The sequence below is a fragment of the Saccopteryx bilineata genome, chromosome 8 (assembly GCF_036850765.1).
Source record: "Saccopteryx bilineata isolate mSacBil1 chromosome 8, mSacBil1_pri_phased_curated, whole genome shotgun sequence".
Lineage (NCBI taxonomy): Eukaryota > Metazoa > Chordata > Mammalia > Chiroptera > Emballonuridae > Saccopteryx > Saccopteryx bilineata.
The window spans coordinates 59,521,405-59,539,019 of NC_089497.1; the positions used below are offsets into that span (position 1 = coordinate 59,521,405).

The 17,615-nt window shown below is 47.3% G+C and overlaps 1 long non-coding RNA gene across 1 annotated transcript in view; it reads left to right on the plus strand.

Annotated features, from left to right (window-relative positions):
* LOC136312279 (uncharacterized) overlaps positions 1-1,608 on the plus strand; it is a 49,544-nt gene extending 47,936 nt beyond the window's left edge. The window contains exon 3 of the long non-coding RNA XR_010726917.1: positions 1,337-1,608. This is a non-coding gene — a long non-coding RNA (uncharacterized lncRNA). The remainder of the gene's footprint in view (positions 1-1,336) is intronic.
* The last annotated feature ends 16,007 nt before the right edge of the window (positions 1,609-17,615 follow it).

Consider the following 17,615-nt stretch of genomic DNA (forward strand, 5'->3'; position numbering starts at 1 on the left):
TGAGTTTTCGTATGAGTGACATAACGCCGCTTGGTTCCTTTGCCTCCCTGATCCACATGAAGAGATACACACTTGCCTTTCCCGCGTTCAGCCCACAGGACAGATGGGAGCAGGTCCTGAGGCTCATACTGGTTCAGCTTGCCCCCAACCTCTAGGAGGACAGGAATTTTAAGGCAGAAACAGTGACTTTTAGGGAAGCAGGGCCAAGTTGCCTTCATTCTGGCGTGCCTGAGTCAGAGGTCCTGGTCTTGCTGGGAGCTTGAGACAAGGGTTCAGTGTTCGTATTCCAGCTGAGCCCCAGGTGCTGCCCACGCCTGCTCCTCCTCCTGGCTCCTCAGCTCAAGGAATTGCACCATCGTCGTCTCTGCTGTTTATCTCCAAAATTCACTCACTCTTGTCTCTGCCTCAACTTCCCTCCAAATCCGATGGTCACCACATTCTGCACTAGTTCACCAATCATCCTCTAAACAGCTCTTCCTCCCCCTCCCCCCTGCGGAGCCTCCTCACCACTTCCCATGCTGCTTCTACGAGAAGCTGCTACATTCACTTCCAGGCTGCCCTGGGCTTCCTGTTTCCTCTCTCTACACTAGATCAACGTTCCTGTCTTAGTAAGGCTCTCTCTCTTTTTCTCTATCCATGTGATCCAAGAGCCAAAACCTTCTTGGGCTTTCCTTGGCTTAGCACAGAGGTTCTTAAAGTATCTCCTTCGGAGCGGCAGCGGCAGTATCATTTAGGAACTTGTTAGAAATGCAAGTTCTTGGGCCCTGGCCCAGACCTACTGAATCAGAGCTCTGTGTGTGGGTCTGGTCATTTGTTTTAACAAGTCCTCCAGGTGATTCCCACATGTGGCCTAATTCAGTCCACACGCCTGTGTGTGGCATTCACAGTTCCCACACTCTAGTCCCAATTCGTCCAATTCACAACTGTCACCTCTCCCCCCCAGATCCCCTCCTCAGGGACTCTGCCCCTGCTGTTCCCTCCCTTGGGAAGCCTTTCAACAGTTCCAAGTATCTAAATCCACTTTTCCTTCAAGATCCAAGTCAAACATCATTTCTTTTAACAAATCCCAAGATTCTTCTTACAAGAACATTTTTTCCTTCCCTGACCTTCATAGAATTATCTCCTTCTAATCCTGAGTTTTGCCTTTAAAGTGGGACTTCTCTCAATCGTGACCACATATGAGAATCACTCAAGGAACTTAGAAAAATATGTATGCCTAGGCCACACTTCAGAGCAATTAAGTCAAAATTTCAGGATGGAGCCTATCGTCACATATTGTTAAAGTTCTCAAAATAACGTTAATGTGCACCTGATATTAAGACTCTCTCTTCTAAAGCAGCAAGAGCGGCCTGACCAGGCGGTGGCACAGTGGATAGAGCGTCGGACTGGGATGCAGAGGACCCAGGTTCAAGACCCCGAGGTCGCCAGCTTGAGCACGAGCTCATCTGGTTTGAGCAAAAAGCCCACCAGCTTGAACCCAAGGTCCCTGGCTCCAGCAAGGGGTTACTCAGTCTGCTGAAGGCCCACGGGCAAGGCACATATGAGGGAGCAATCAATGAACAACTAAGGTGTTGCAAAGCGCAATGAAAAACTAATGATTGATGCTTCTCATCTCTCTCCATTTCTGTCTGTCTGTCCCTGTCTATCCCTCTCTCTGACTCACTCTCTGTCTCTGTAAAAAATAAATAAATAAATAAATAATTAAAAAAATAAATAAAGCAGCAAGAGTGAACACCATGATGGGAAGAGATATGAATTTAAAGTTAGGAGACCCAAGTTTGACTCACGACTCTGTCCCAACGACCACTTAACTTTGGGTAGGTCACTTCCCCTCTTTCTTAGCTTCTGTGTCCCATGCTTCCAAAAAGAGCATTGTTTTAGATCAGTGGCTCTCAAAGCTGGTCCAAGCCTGGATCCCACTCCTAGGGATTTCTATTTAGTCAGTCTCGCGGGTGGGGGTGGGGCAGCCTGGATTTCCATTTAATTGATCTGGGGCCTGGCCTGGATTATAACCACGGTTGAGATCCACTTTCTTAGATCTTACTCAAGGGCCCATAAAACTGTGTCCGATGGTTTACTTTTGGGAGCAAGGATGTCTGCCTCGTTAAAGTCTTGTCTGAAAGAAGAAGAGTCAGGGATATTCTGAGCCCACCACAGTGGCCAGGTTGGACGTCGTTTGGCCCCTGAGACAGGAGGTGAATTTAGAATCAGCCGAGCACCCTCCCCAGAGGCCTGGTGCAGGGTCACGGAGGGGGCCTGCACCCCAACAACCTCCAGGTTCCAGAACACCCTGTCACACCGGCATGGACGGGAGACAAGTCTTCCTCATGGTCAGGTCACGCTCTTACTTAAAGGCAGGTGTAGAAGGAGAACTCATAAATAGCAGAAGACAGGTTCACCAAGGGTGGTGGAGGTCTGAAACTAGATGAGAAGTCAGACTCCAGCCGGAGGAAGGCAAAACGAGCCAGCTGCGAGGGGCGGGGCGGCTGGAGGAAACAGCCTGCTTATTTAGGGGGTGGGGGCAGGGAAGGGAAGTGAATGCTTACATAAATGCCTCTCTGATGGAGGTGTTACTGTCCCCAGAGACACCCAGCAGCCGTCCACAATGAGTCCCTCTGTTTATCTGCATATCAGGCTGTTCCCCTACAAAGGGAACCGGCCCAAGTTTGAGGGAGCCTGGGGCAGAGTCCCTCCACCCCGGAGCCAGGACTGCGGAACCATGAAGGCAGGAGAAGCTCCCTAAAGTCTTCATCCCCTGCCTCCCCACCCCTCTGCGGACCGGGAATCCTTTCCTTGCTCCCTGCAGTCTCCTTCCACACCCTGCCCCACAGGGAGTCCCCTCCAGGAGTCGGGCTGCTTCCCACGGAGGGGCTGTGGGCCAGGAGAGGCCCTGCTGCCTGCGGAGGCCGGGTTGTTTTGCAGAGGAGAGAGCAGTGCGGGGGTGTGTGGCGTCTGGCCTCGGCTGGACCAGGGAGCCAGGACAGAGGTCAGGCTGTCTGTCTGGAGCGTGGAGCACTAGACCATACTTCCTGATGACTTTACAGTCGCAGCCATTGAGGAAGAACAGGCACATGGAAAAGCAGCTTTGTTTTGACTCCTTGACACTGGCTGGGACCAGCCCTTCCTGCGGGTGGGGGTGGGGTGGGGACAGGGATGTCACAGGGCAGTGGGTGTGATGTGTTCCTCCTCTACCGCAGCCTTTTGAGGTGTCTGAGGGGTAGCTCCCCAAGGTTAAGACTTCTGGGGCTGCTCAAGGCACACTGGAAGATTTGGGACTTAATTATTGATCAAATAAAGCTTTCTGGACCCTGGAAGGGAGAAAAGTCATAAAAGTCACCCACCCAGAGGGCACATCATGACTTTGGAGGGATTGGATCCCCTCTGCCAGGCTGTTGTTTGGTTGCCTTTGAGGTAAATAGACTTGAACAGTCTGAAGCCACGCCCTCGGCCTGGGCAGGGGTGGGGAGACGGGGAGTGGGGTGCAGCGGCTGAGGTTGCTGTACCCCCAGCTCTCCATGCAAGTGCAAAAAGACTGAGGGAGCATTTTACAATTACCTTAAATTGTGAAGTAGTCAGAGGATCTTCAAGTTGGAAGGGAGCTCGGGTCAGTTTAACATTTCTGCACCTCGGAAGGCCCTGCCCGCCGGTGTCTGGGTGAGGAGACCGAGCCCCGGGCTGCGCAGCGTGTCTGGGTGAGGAGACCGAGCCCTGGGCTGCGCAGTGACAGGCCATCCCGGGAGCAGTCAGGCCCCAGCACACTTGCCAGAGCTCAGCCCTTTGGCTCCTCGGACTTTTCCACCTCAGGACATAACTCTGGGCCCTTTGGCCTGCTCATAATATCCCTACACTTTGTGATTTTTGGCAAATCTCTTAACCACGCTGTCACTCAATCCAGCCCAGTTGGGAAGCCAGGCCTGACGCAGACTCCTGGGAAAGCAGCCGTGGCCCCCAAGGGGCCCTTCTCTGCCAGACCCTGCCCAGCTGTGAGAAGACATGCAGGTGGGGAAGAGAGGCTGGGGAGAGCTGGACACGGCTTCGTAACACCCCAGTAAAGGCTTTGTACCCCACCGCACCCCACAAGAAAACTGGAAATACTGTAAAGAAGAAACGGCCTAAACAGTGAGCCTTTACAAGGTCTTCATGGGTTCCTTCCCACACGCATCCACAGGATTTGTTTTAAGAAACAAACAAAAAGGAGGAAAAGACTTGAAATGAGGCCAGACATGGTGACTACCTCCACAGACTCCAGGAAACACTGCCGGCTGCATCAGTTCGACTGCCGCAGAGACCCACTGAGGGGCCTACAGTGCGGTGTCCTTGTTCTTCTAGAGCAGGGGTCTCAAACTCGCGGCCCGCCGAACAATTTTGTGCGGCCCGCAGACTAATCCACGAACTACAGTTTCTGGTCGTTTTGTGACACTGAAAAGTGTTGCGTAACAGTTGCCTTTTGTAGACCTAGTGCGGCCCGCTGAACCGCTGTGATCTTGCTCTGCGGCCCACATGCTGAGTTGAGTTTGAGACCCCTGTTCTAGAGCATTTTAGCACTGGCGGACCCCTAAGGCCTAACCCACCCTGCAAGGAGAAAACGGAGGTCTGAAGAAGGGGGGCGCTGTCTGAGGTCACGCAGCAGGTGACAGTAGCAAGGTCACGAGGAGCCCCAGCTCTTTCCGGCCTGTCTGGGACTCAACTCCATCACATGGGGCTGTTTGCGCAGGTGAAGATCAAGGTCCAGGGTCACATCTCTGTGTTGCTCAAGCAGCACTGATGGTAATCTGCCAGCTGAAAGCATGGGCCAGACTTCTGGTCTGATTCCGGACTGATAACAACCTTCTTTGATTGACGGATCATGCTACTTTTTTGAGCTCCTGTTCAGAGGTTAGGGGAAGCCATAGGCCTTGAGATGTGGGTATAATTCCAAGTTTCTTCTTTTTTTAAAAAAACAGTTTAATCTTTTTTTTTTTTTTTAAATTAAGACTTGGTTTATTTTAGAGAGGAAAGAGAGAGGTAGAGAGAAAGGGGAGGGGGAGAAGCAGGAAGCATCAGCTCCCATGTGTTCCTTGACCGGGCAAGCCCAGGGTTTCGAACCACGGACCTCAGTGTTCCAGGTCAATGCTTTATCCACTGCGCCACCACAGGTCAGGCCATTCTAAGTTTCATCAAGAGCCACCTAAAGGGAAGTGACCAAGGAAGAGAGAGGGTTTGTATGGTTAGCTTTGCCACCTGAGGCTCTGATTAGCATCCACTCACCCCCTTTTAACGATGGAGATCATACAGCTGCTGAGCAGACCCTGGCAGAGCACCCGGGCAGCGGCAGGTGCACAGGACAGGACCTGTGTTGAGAAGAGACCTGGACGCCTCCCCGAAGGAAAGAGCAAAGTGCCGTGAATGCGTAGAGGTGACAGGGCCACACTGCTCGGTGGTCAGCAGGCGTGTCTCTGGAAAGGGAGATAGGCTTTAGCTGTGGAAGAGGAAGGAGGGAATGGGGCAGAAAGGTAGGCAGGTAGGGAGTCTTCTGCCCCACCCAGCGAGTGACCAACTTTGTCGGAGCTACAGAGCTGAGAGGCTAAGAATACAGGCTTAGCAGTAAGACCGAATGTCCTGACTCAACCTCTTTCTAGCAGTGTGGACATGGGGCAAGCTACTTAACTCCTGTGAGCCTCATTAGTGGTATGGGGATTGGACTACCTATCTCATAGGTCATTGTGGGAGTTCAGTACAACAACACATGACAAATGTTTATCACAGGGGCTGGCATTCAATACAAAATTATTATTAACACTTTTTTTTCCAGAGATTTTTTTCCCCCAAACCCCATGTAGCTGCTGGTTTATAGAACAAGTCTTTCTTTTGGCACCCAGAAGAGATACAATAAGGAAGAACAGAGGCTCTAGTGCCTTTTTGTGGGGCATCGCCTGTCTGCGTTGCTCTTTACTTCAGCTAGAGTACGTAGGAGTGACGCGGTGAGGAGGACTCCTAGGCATCCTGTGGCTCCGTGTTCTCTTACAAAGCACAAAGAGAGGCTTCCTCCTTCTAAGGACCTTGACTGGAGATGAGGTCCCTCCTTTTTCTGCTCTTAGGCCTTTCTTACCCCAAGGTCCCTCTCACACTATGACATTCCTTTCAGGTTCCTTAAAGTTGGCCTCATAGTGTGGGAAGGAGTCAGGTTTGGTTCAGGCCTTGCCTAGCTGGGGCCGGGTGTGACCTTCCTTCCATTTGCCTTGGAAGCTGCCAGGGTCTTGCTATCCCCTCCCTGGAGCAGGGAGTCCTCTATAACCTCCCCTCTCTGAGGACGTGGGATTGCTGAGCCTGTGTGATTCCTCTGGGAGATTCCTGGTTTTCACAGGAGCCCAAGGATGCTCCCTCAGCCTTTGGGCTACATTACATCCAAGAGTTCGAATTCTCACGAGGATTAGGAAAACGCTACATGTATAGGCAGCCCTTGAGAGGGGCTGGGATCTTCATCGGATACGGAGGCAGCTCAGGAGTCTGAGCAAGGATTTAGGGGCATCAGAGTACAACTCTCTTTGTTTCTACTTCCACACAGATCTCAGGCGTGCCTCAAAATAAACTTTGAACAAATATTTAAAGAAGTAAAGGGGAGGGAGCAAATTATTAATTTTCACGAGGCAGCCACAGGTCTTGTATAAACCTTACTATATAAGTGTTTAAAACAAACAAACTGGCAAAGACTATTAGCAGTCAAGAAAAATCTTGTTCTTTTTCTTCCTGATCATCAGACAGACTATATTTCCCAGACTCCCTTGCAGCTAAGCATGGCCATGTGGGGTCATTCTGGCCAATGGAATATGAGCAGGAGTTGAGTGCCACTTCCAGGTCTTGCCAACTAAAACATCTCAGATGCACTCCTACAGGTTCTAAATGAGGTGAATGCCCAGGTGCCCTTGTAAACCATGTAATGTAATGGCTATATCCATCTAGCCTGAATTCCTAAAGAGCCAAGTGGAGGCAGGTCACTGGGTTGACTCATTTCTCTGCTCAAAACTAATATATGAACACAAAATAAATACTTATTGAATTTAAATTGTTAAGAATTTTGGGAATTGTCTGCTGGAACAGTACTTGTACTAACTCATATAAGAGCAAATACTTGAGTTACAGAGACAGCCTCCAGTCCTTGTGATCTCTATAGTATCTTCTTATTGCTCATGGTAATTATGTTCTATAAAGTTGCTCTGAACACTGAATAAGCAAATACTAAGCATATTGCTCCTAGAAGAAATTCAAGGTTAGCTTCCTCTGAGCCTTTGGTCACAATTTTGTCAATTGATCAATACATAATCTTGTTTTATTGTGTGTTTCTGTTGAAAGACATCTTATTTAAATACATTATTGAAAAAAATAAATACATTATCAGTTCTTTAACAATGAGCTCACAACCTACACCACAATAACTCACACCTGAATAAAACTTATCTAACACACATATTATTCGCTCCATACGGCACACTCAGCCTTCTTGTGCTAAGGAACACTGGACAGCACGTCAGCACCATGCTTGGGGATATTTTTAAACAGTGATATCACTTTAATAAAGCACCGAAATGCAAAATAAAATAATAAAATAAGTAGATTGTGAAAGGATACTCACTTTGCAGTAGGAGAGCTGAAACGAGAAGGCACGGCATGGACCTCACCGGAGAGTGAATGCGTCAAGGGAATCGCATTTTCTTTTTTTTTTTTTTCATTTTTCTGAAGCTGGAAACAGGGAGAGACAGTCAGACAGACTCCCGCATGTGCCCGACCGGGATCCACCCGGCACGCCCACCATGGGGCAACGCTCTGCCCACCAGGGGGTGATGCTCTGCCCATCCTGGGCGTCGCCATGTTGCGACCAGAGCCACTCCAGCGCCTGGGGCAGAGGCCACAGAGCCATCCCCAGCGCCCGGGCCATCTTTGCTCCAATGGAGCCTTGGCTGCGGGAGGGGAAGAGAGAGACAGAGAGGAAGCGCGGCGGAGAGGTGGAGAAGCAAATGGGCGCTTCTCCTGTGTGCCCTGGCCGGGAATCGAACCCGGGTCCTCCGCACGCTAGGCCGACGCTCTACCGCTGAGCCAACCGGCCAGGGCCGGGAATCGCATTTTCATCCCTCTGCGAATGTCCACGAGTGAATGGCAGAGCAGCACGAGTATCGGCCTGGGAGTTACAAAGAGGTGAATCTGAAAATGTTGAATATAGACTGTCACTAGATAACACCAGAGCCCACTGACCTAATACACTGTTGGGAAAATCCTGGTTGGTGAGGAGGATTTGAATCAGATGAAGTGAGCAAGGTGTTAGGCTAGTACTAGGATTGGGGCGGCAGCTGCAGAGACTGTGTGTGGGGCTCCCGGAGACCTGCTGCCTCTGCTCGCGCCGCTTATGTAAGGATACTTTGGGGCTGAGTATGGCACCAGAGTCTGTCCATCAGGCTACCCTTAATTTAAAAGGGATGGCAGGCCTCCTGGCAGTATCCAGAGTAATCACACTCTCAGTTGCTGCTTTTAAAGACAGGACCAAATCATGGAACCATTTTTTGTTGCATAAGAGCACCATGTTCACTCTCCCTTTAGGTCTCTGCACATTTTCTCTCCGGCTGGGACTCTCTAACCTCCCTTTTCTTTTTCTTCACACGCCCTGCCTAATACTGTCTACCCATCAAATCTTGGTCAGTTTTTCCAAATTTGGATTCCAAGTTTGGATTAAGAGGCTCAACTCTCTGCCTCCCAGTATCTTATACTTCCTCCAGTTGAATATTCATTATTTTATGTACTTTCTCTCTTCTTGACTGGACTACAAAGTCACTAAGGATAGAATTTTATCCCAAATCAAACTGTCTTAAATAATAAAGTTGTGTACTAGCTCCTGGAAATAAACATTTCAGAGGCTCAGAGATGTAACCAAGGACCTAGTTTCTTTTGTTCTCTCTTCTTTGTCTCCTGTGTATCCGCTTCATTCTAAGATGGGTTCCTAATTTGGTTACAAGGTGTCTGCCCGGAGCCCCTGCGATATCTGCTTTCTGCTCCATGTGCAGAGAAAGAAAGAATAGATAGTTTCTTTTCCAACTGTCAAACAAAAGACCTGGGCTTTCTCTGACTGGATGATTTGAAGTCATATGCTCACTCCTGAACTGTGGGAAGAGAGAGAGAATTACCATGATTGATTTAGATCTTGCAGTTAGGTTGGGATCAGTTGTAATAGACTGAATGACTGTGATAAAGTAAAAGAAGGGTGGAATGAGTGTTGAGAGGTCAACCATAGTGTCTAAGACAGCAAGGATCGGTAGCAGGAAGATCCCTGAGACCTAGATGAGTTAGGTTCCTGGACAACCTATTAGAGAAGAGCCTCAGACTCAAATGGACCAAGAGTGGAACCATCTCTTTCTTATCAAAATAGGGGGATTTGCAGCAAGGCAGGTGTTACCTTTAGGAAGCTGGAACACAGTGACCAAGAGGAAAATAGCATTATGAAATGAGGTTGGAGAGTTGAGGAGGGGCTGGATCATGCAGAATTTTGCAACCCATTCTAAGATTTGATAGATTAAGCCTGAACAGATCGTTTTCTCAACCTCCCCAGGTAGGCAAGGAGGAGAGAAAGCCAGGTGCACCACCAATGGAGGAAACTTCTCCTTTGCATTGAGTTATAAAATGGTTGCTCACCTATCAAAAACCTTTCTTGGTAACAACTAAAAATAAAATAGGGTGGCTGCTCAAATGTGTTTCCACAATGATTGACCAGACCTTTGCTTCTTGGAGAGAAGTGATTGCTTAAGACTGTGCTCCTTAAACAAAAGGAAACACGGTCTCTGTTTGGGAAGGTGTCCCAGCAAAATATTTTAATCCACAGGGTAGGTTCGGAATATCTTCATGGACTGTAAGTTCACTTAGTGGTAAGTAATTTGAAATGTTTTTATAGTGAAACAAAGATATATTATCAAACATCAGGATACAAATTCTGCATGAATTTTTTAAGCTTAACCACAGGCTTTAGGGAAAGTTTGGGCTTGAGTGTAGGTGGGAGGGAGGTTGTGGTGAGTGTTTAGAGTAACCAGGACCTGTGCCGGCAAGCCTCTAGAGCAGGCATGGCCAACACACGGCCCGCGGGCCGGGTCCATCCCGCGTAATGAGTTTATGCAGCCCATGATCAAATTTTTAATCTCCGCACGACACACTGTGGAAATGAAATAAGCGGTACTTTTAAATTGTTATACATAAACTACGATATCTAACCATTGTACAACAATGAAAGTTAAAATCTCAGCTACTCAGAGGCAAAGCATCTTTGATTATTGGAAATCGAGATATTTAAGAAGATAGTGATACGCGGAAAAGAATTCCGCCTGTGACTAATCTAGGGTTAACTTCCAATAATTGGTCAAATGGATTTGCGATACTTCTTTATTTTTTAAAAAAATTTCATTATAAAGATTTACAACTTTTGTACTCATCTGTGCAATTTTTATAAGCAATTGAATAATGGAAAATATGAAAATTTAAAAAAACTTGCCAAAAAATATTTAGTAATCTTTAGCTCAACTTATATTTGTGAACAAACTTTTTCTTTAATGAATCTAAATAAAAATACAACAAGATCAAGATTGAATGATTTACATTTGGAGGCTGTGTTAAGAATAGCTACTACAAGTATAGAGCCAGATATTAAAAAAATAATAGGCAATGCAAAGTGTCTCAACACGTCACATTAGTTTTTTTGATAATTTGCTGTACTAAATTACTTACATGTATTCATAAACAAATTACATAATAAACTTTTGTTTACTTAAACTAATTGTTTTTGTATTCAACATTTTTAATTTAATTTTATTTTTTTTCTTTTCTTTTTTTTTCTTTTTTTTATTTTTCTGAAGCTGGAAACGGGGAGAGACAGACAGACTCCCGCATGCGCCCGACCGGGATCCACCCGGCACGCCCACCAGGGGGCGATGCTCTGCCCCTCCGGGGCATCTCTCTGTTGTGACCAAAGCCACTCTAGCGCCTGGGGCAGAGGCCAAGGAGCCATCCTCAGTGCCCGGGCCATCCTTGCTCAAATGGAGCCTTGGCTATGGGAGGGGAAGAGAGAGACAGAGAGGAAGGAGGGAGGGTGGGTGGAGAAGCAAATGGGCGCTTCTCCTATGTGCCCTGGCCGGGAATCGAACTCGGGTCCCCCGCACGCCAGGCCGACGCTCTACTGCTGAGCCAACCAGCCAGGGCCAACATTTTTAATTTTAATATTTCCGCCGGCCTGTGAAAAAAGTTTTCTTTCCAATCTAGCCTGGGGGCAAAAACTGTTGGCCACGCATGTTCTAGGGATACCCTTCCATTTTCCTCTCCTGTCTGGGTCTGGAATACTTTAGGGAGAATGGAAAGTCTCTAATGCCTGTGCTTCAGGGCCGGGCACTAGCGCCACAGAGCCAGGGGAGAGGCCTCGCTCCTCTTCTCCATCCTATGGAGAAGATCCTGCTGGGACATTTGGCAGGTAATGCCCCTGGGATTTATCCAAGACAGAAGGTAGGTGCTAGAGTCTGCTGAAGCTCATATGCGATGCCATCTAAAGTCCTGGATGTGACCCAAGGAGAAAGCAGGGTGGGGATGGGGCGTGGGCGCCTCCTAAACATTCTGCCTGTCCTTTGCCTCCGTGGAGCAGAGGCTGTTAGTTTGAAGTCATTGCTGTGTGTGTGTGTGTGTGTGTGTGTGTGTCTCTCTCTCTCTCTCTCTCTCTCTCCCTCTCTTTCTTTTTGATAAATCTCAGCTGTTGGCACCCTGTTTCCCCTCCCCCAGTACACCTACGGCTCTCTGCGTTTCTTCTGGACAGTGGGTGCTAAGCTTTTTAATCTTTGTGATTTTCCTGAGCACCCACTCAGATCTGGAGCGAAGCGTCAGTTTGGTTACTCAATGAGTTTTTGTCTCAGAGAGCTATAAGGAGGTGAAAGGATTTAGAATTTTCTTTTTCATGGAGAAGTTTCTCTGTTGTTCCATGGGTAGTTCTTGAATGATCAAGTCCTGGGGCCGATTAACCTCCTGATATCTGCAAGTGTTTGAAATTTCCTGTGTGGGCCTCAGCAGCAGCCTGCCCCCAGAATGTGTTCTTGAAATTCTGCAGGGTGGCCTCTCTCCCACAAAGTGGGACCTGTTCTGCACGGTCGGAGAGGAAGGAAATGTCAAACAGGTGGAGTTATGAGAACTACATGGAGGAAGCAGTCAAAATGTCACTCTATAACTAATTCAAGCGCAATAGAAACTTAATAATGTACAGTGACCCATTTTGCACTTATGTACCTTCTTTCAACTGACCATAGAAAATATTAATCTTTTACTCCGATGGTCTGCTTTATGTGAGGAGTCCCCTCTCTGTTTTGTTTCTTTTTCTCCTCCTCCCAAAGGCAAAGAAAGTGTAACTGACTTATTTAAGTTCGCACAATGGCTCCTCAGATTTGAGAGAAGTTGATGTTGGTGTTATTTTCAGGCCCTGGGGACAGGAGAGGGGGTTGGAAAACAGAGACGGCTTTGCTCTGGCCCAGTGGTCACCCAGTGAAACCCTTTCTTGATGGGCCAGTTCTGTCAGGTGAGTACATCAATTCAGTTAAAAAGAATATGAAAACAAAGCAAGACCAGTGTGTCCTGTACTTTCCACACATGTCTAGTGAGAGGGGAGGGTGCGGCTTGGCCTGGCCCCTGGGCCTCTGACTGGTAGTTTAGGAATTTGTCTGGTTTATTTCGTGAATGCTGCCGGACCCTTGGCAGGACATGTTGTCAGGGTCTAAGGCGGGTCTTTGAAGGGAATGGCATCAGTTACGTGATAACATGGAAACGTTAGCAGCATTAGGAAGGCGAGGTAGGGCGTGTTTTATTTTGTGTTCCAGTCTGTCCTCTTCCCAATCCCAATTAAGGTACGTATGTCTGGAGAACAAAAAAATGCTTCTGAAAGCTAAATTTAGATCATGCGTGGATCTCGCTTGATAAGATTTATGGATGCCATTTGATCTGTGTGTCTATTTATTCATTTAGAGTTTACATCTCACCTATTTTCATGAGAGATTTTAGGGACCTTACAACAAATACTTGGAATGAAAATCAAAGATCAAAAACAATTGAAAAGGGGAGAGAAAACTATACCTCAAATTGTCAACTAAGTGACTATGCTCAGGCAGTAGCTTTATCTCTGAGAGAAGGGAAACAACCAGTTCCGTGATGCGTTTCTGGTAGAAGGAAACGTGACAGTTGTTTAGGCAAGAGGACTTTCATCTCGCGCTGGATTGATTTCTGAAATAAGTGTATGTCAGAGATCTGTTTACAAGGCGGTCTGAAAAGCACGAGGATTATATTTGTAGCAGCACTTTTACAACAGATGTGGCTGTGTATGCACGGGGGAAGGACAACTGTGATACTCCCAGGAATTTTGCTCTGTCCTTTCTCTTTCTTTGGGGACAGGAGTTTAGGGTGGTTGGATGCAGGCAGGTATCTATAAAAGTTTGGGTGGCAGGCAATAAAACTGCTCTGGCCAATTCAACAGAAGGAAGCCTTTCAGTAGAGAAATAGTCAAACCTTATTATCTCCTGGCATCCGGGCAGCAGGTCCTGGTGGATAGTCCCTTTGGGGTCCAGCAGCTGGATGGACGGCATGCAGCTATTTCTTCTGGCATCACTATGCTTGGAACAAAAATCCCAAAAGACAGTCCAAGGGGCAAAGCATGAGTCATGTGGCAGCTCCTTGTTGGTGGATGTCAAGGAATTTTGACGGCCTCACTAAACTGCATACAATGAGGGCAGAGGACGGATCTCTAAGGGAAACTGGAATGTTGTTGTCCGGCAGGGTACTTTAACTCCACCCCATGCTGGTTCTGTTTAAGGAAGTTTCCTTATTCAAAATGAAGCTGCTTTTTGCAGTTTCCCATTATCTGAGCTTATCCTAGAGATGTTTTCTGCTTAACTGACCTGATGATTATCCAGTGATCAATCTGAAAGTCAGCAGAATACAATAGAATTTTCTATCGTCAAGAAAGGGACCCATTGGGCAGTTTCCTAAGGCTGCCAGAAAGTAGTACCACAAACTGGGTGGCTTCAAACAGCAGGAATCGATTGTCTCACAGTTCTGGAGGCTAGAAGTCTGAAATCAAGGTGTTGGCAGAGCCATCCTCCGTGTAAAGGTTCTAGGGGAAAATCCTTCCTTGCTTTTTCTTAACTTCTTGTGGCGGCTTACAATCCTCGGTGTCCTTTGACTTGCCCTTACATACTCTAATCCCTGCTTCCATTGTCACGTGGTCTTCTTTCCATGTGTCTGTGTCTTCATGCGGTGCTTTCCTCTTCTTCTTCAAGGGCATCAGTGATTGAACTTATGGCCCACTCTAATTCAGTATGACCTCATTTGTTATGTTCTGAATGTTTGTGTTTCACCAAAATTCATGTGTCAAAATTGTATCCCTCAATTGTGATTGTATTAGTAGATGGGGCTTAGGGAGATGACTAGGTCATGAGGGTGAAGCCCTCATGAATTTGATTAGTGCACTTATAAAAGGGAGCTCCCAAGAACTTCCTAGCCTCTTCTTCCATTAAAGTCACTGGCTATGAATCAGGACGAGGGCCCTCACCTGATCCTGCTGGTGCCCTGGCTGCCAGCTTCCCAAACTGTGAGAAAGAAATCCCTATTGTTTCTAAGTCTACCCGTCTATTTTTGGTATAGTAGCCCAAAGTGTTATAGGCAGAAAACCACTACAAGCTCATCTTAATTTATACTTTAATTTCGTCTGCCACAACCTTATTTCCAAAGAAGGTCACAGTCACAGATTTCAGAGAGTTGTGCATTCTTGGGGGATACTAGTCAACCCAGTAAGTCAGAGAATGGAGTTTGCTTCTCTGGTGGTTGATAAACTCAACTTCAGATACAAAAAAACAAATGAGTGAGACATAAAAATTCATTGAGAAACAAGCTTCCTGCAGTGGGATTTAACAGAGACTTTTGTTTTCTGACCGAGCACCTTCTAAAAGTGCTTGGATTTCATAACTGGAGAAAACAGGTCATATGAAGTTCTTGGGGTTGGTTTCTAGGGAGTCTGATATCAAGTCAGTTTATTTATTTTACTTATTTAAAATTTGTATTTATTGATTCTAGAGAGAGAGAAACATCAGTTTGTTGGTCTACACACCCATGCGCTCAGTGGTTGACTCCCTCCTGTATGTGCTCTGACCAGGGACGGGACCTTCCACCTTGGTGCACGGGGACACGCTCCCACCAAGTTACCTGGCCGGGGCTAATACCCAGTCAGTTTAAGTTGCTGTGCCATAAGAGAGAAACATTTTTTCTTTTCCTTTAGATGAGTTCATGGTTCGGAACAAGGGCATGTCTACACCTAATGCTTTTATTTGTCTCTGTAATGAGCTCTTGGCTTCAGGTCTTCTTCTGTCTCTGTCCTGCCCAGTCTCATCTTTCTTTGCCCAGTGTAGACCTGACAATTCCTTGAGTTTCTCTAAGAAAACAAGGAATCTGGTCTCTAAGGGAGACTCAGAAGGAGAACAGGAACTCAGAATCACGATGTGTTATGTCTCTGTCAGCTTTTAAGCTCATTCTGGGCTAAGTCACAGAGCTGTGGTTCCCATGGTGACCCACTGGCATGACCATAGAGACTTTGTTAGTTGTCAACTCAGCTTTTTTTTTTTTTTTTTTCTAATCACATACGACACAGCGGTCATATGGAGAAATGCAATTGTGCTTGACTTTATCATGGGTTTTTATTTCTATTTCTTGATGCAGGTCTGGCTGGCAGGAGTAGGGGTGGGGTTTTGAACAGCGAGGCCAGACAGTGGACCAGGGCCAGAAGACCGAGGTCCCTGAAAGCCATGCTAGAAACGGACTTTATCCGGGAGGCCTCCTTTTCTCAGTTTGATCTGTCAGACCACCTACATCAGAATCCCTTGTGGGAACGTGTTAAAATGTAGATTCCTGAACTCCACCCTGACTTCCTAAACCAGAATCCAGGGAGTGGCTCAAAGTTTGCATTTTTTTTATGAGCACCCCAGGGGATTCTTGTGCAAACTAAAATTTGAAAACTACTGCTATAGATAATGTGGGTTCTGGCAGGTGGTGAACACATTTGGGTTTTAGCAAGAGTCTTTTGATTTTGTAGGAAGAGAATGAGGCTGTTTAATAATTCAGCATTTTATGAAACACTTACATAGTGTGCTTACTATGTGCCATGCACTGTTTTAGTGGATTTATAAACACGGAGTTATTTAATTCTCACAATAACCCCAGGAATAAGTTCTGTTATCATCTCCACATTCTGGAGGAGGAAACTGAAGCCCAGAAACTTGCCCAAGGTCATACAACAGTGTGACATTACAGCACATATCCTCAACCTCTATGCTCTGCTAAAATGTCAGTGTGAGGGGCCTTTTGGAGAAGGGACTCGAGAAAGGAGAAAGCAAATACAACCAAGAGGCTGATGGAACCATTAGCCATGAACCTGAAGGTGACGATGTGCTGGGTTGTGTGTGTTTACGTTATCAGTGCCTCCCCTGTTCATTGTGAGCTCTTTACAGGAGGGATAATGAAATCACTGACAGCTCCCAAAATGTAGCACAGGTCCAGCTGCACAGGCACCAGACTCAAAACTAGGGGGTCGAGATCCTAGAACTGGTTCTGTCAGTAACCCGCTGTGGTGGTGAGTTGCTGACTGTCAGCTTCTTCAGCAGGATACATGATGCTTCTTGCACTGCAAAATGGGCAAGGCTGCAGGGTTGCACAACCGCAAGGCTGCCGTTCACCTGGTGCTCTCAGAGGTGATGTGAGCAGTGGTATCTGGGATTGGACGAGACAGGGTTACTGAAGAGGGATGAGGAGTATCTGCTGGGGTTCAGTGAGTTAACACAGATGAAGTGTTTAGATCATGCCTGGGATATGCAAGTGTTAGTCATTATTCTTATTTTCTTTATATTTCTTTCAGCTCAAATATCCGTTGTCTGAGATCCTCTGAAAAAATGTTGTTTTTTCTCCTAGAAAAAAATGGATTTGAACTTGAGGGACAAAAGTAGTTTATAGGCCAATGATTTCTCTTTCTTTTTTTTTTTTTCCTGAAGCTGGAAACGGGGAGAGACAGTCAGACAGACTCCCGCATGTGCTAGACCGAGATCCACCCAGCATGCCCACCAGGGGGCGATGCTCTGCCCCTCCGGGGCGTGGCTGTGTCGCGAACAGAGCCACTCCAGCGCCTGGGGCAGAGGCCAAGGAGCCATCCCCAGCGCCTGGGCCATCTTTGCTCCAATGGAGCCTTGGCTGCGGGAGGGGAAGAGAGAGACAGAGAGGAAGGAGGGGGTGGGGGGTGGAGAAGCAAATGGGCGCTTCTCCTATGTGCCCTAGCCGGGAATCGAACCCGGGTCCCCCCGCACGCCAGGCCGACGCTCTACCGCTGAGCCAACTGGCCAGGGCCGATTTTTCTCTCTTAATTGGTTTGTTCCTCCCACCCAGTTACGTCTATTAAATTCCTTTGGCTCTCTTTCTAGCATCTTCTTCCCTGGAAATTTCCATTTCCAGGTATGTGAGGAAAGCACCGGCCTTGGTGGAGGCTGATGGGCCAGCTCTTCCCCTGCCTGGCTGGCTTGGTCTCTGCGGCTGATCAAAGTCATCTGTGG